This window comes from Lepus europaeus, chromosome 10, assembly GCF_033115175.1.
Source record: "Lepus europaeus isolate LE1 chromosome 10, mLepTim1.pri, whole genome shotgun sequence".
Taxonomy (NCBI): domain Eukaryota; kingdom Metazoa; phylum Chordata; class Mammalia; order Lagomorpha; family Leporidae; genus Lepus; species Lepus europaeus.
Genome location: NC_084836.1, coordinates 66,563,777 through 66,564,499, shown reverse-complemented (window position 1 = coordinate 66,564,499; position 723 = coordinate 66,563,777). Strand labels below are relative to the sequence as shown.

General features: G+C 51.7%; 1 non-coding gene across 1 annotated transcript; it reads right to left on the bottom strand.

The window, feature by feature from the left end:
• Positions 1-403: 403 nt before the first annotated feature.
• LOC133769241 (U6 spliceosomal RNA) lies at positions 404-506 on the bottom strand. The gene has a single exon (XR_009867136.1). It is a non-coding gene; the product is annotated as a U6 spliceosomal RNA (small nuclear RNA).
• Positions 507-723: the final 217 nt, after the last annotated feature.

Genomic DNA, 723 nt, shown 5'->3' with positions numbered 1-723 from the left:
AGCCTCTGTGATGCAAGTGTGAAGGTGTGATCGTTGTATCGAAAAGGCGGGGCCAGCCTGAGCGTCCATCAGGGGCAGACAAACAGAATGTGGGCCCTGCAGACAACAGGTGTCTCTCCCCCTAAGGGCGACAGGGGGATGATAAATGCCACCTTGCGGGTGAGCCCTGGGGACACTGTGCTAACAAGGAGGGCCACTGTGACCCCACAACACTCAAGGCAGAGGCCCGGAAGACCACAGGGGCACAGGGCGGCTCAGCTGCCTGCTCACAGCCGGGGCGGGGTGTCTGGGGGTGGGAAATAAGGTGATGCCAATGGCCTGAGGTTTCTTCTCTTTTACTAAATTTTTGAATTTATATGAAGGAAGCAGTTTTCGTATATCATATATACAGCTTGAAGAACATAAAAATATGAATTGCTTCATGAATTTGGGCCTCGCCCTCGCACAGGGGCTAGCTAATCTCTGTAGCGTTCCAACCTCAGTATATGTGCTGCCAAAGCAAGCACTCTTCTTTTTTAAGATTTATTTTATTTACTTGAAAGGAAGAGAGGGAGAGCAAGGGATCAAGATCTATCAGCAGGTTCACTCCCAAAATAATCACAATAGTCAAGGCTGAGCCAGGCCAAAGCCAGGAGGAGCCAGGAGCCAGGAACTCCACCTGGGTCTCCCATGCAGGCGCAGGGGTCCAAGCACTTGGACCATCTTCCCCTGTTTTCCCAGGTG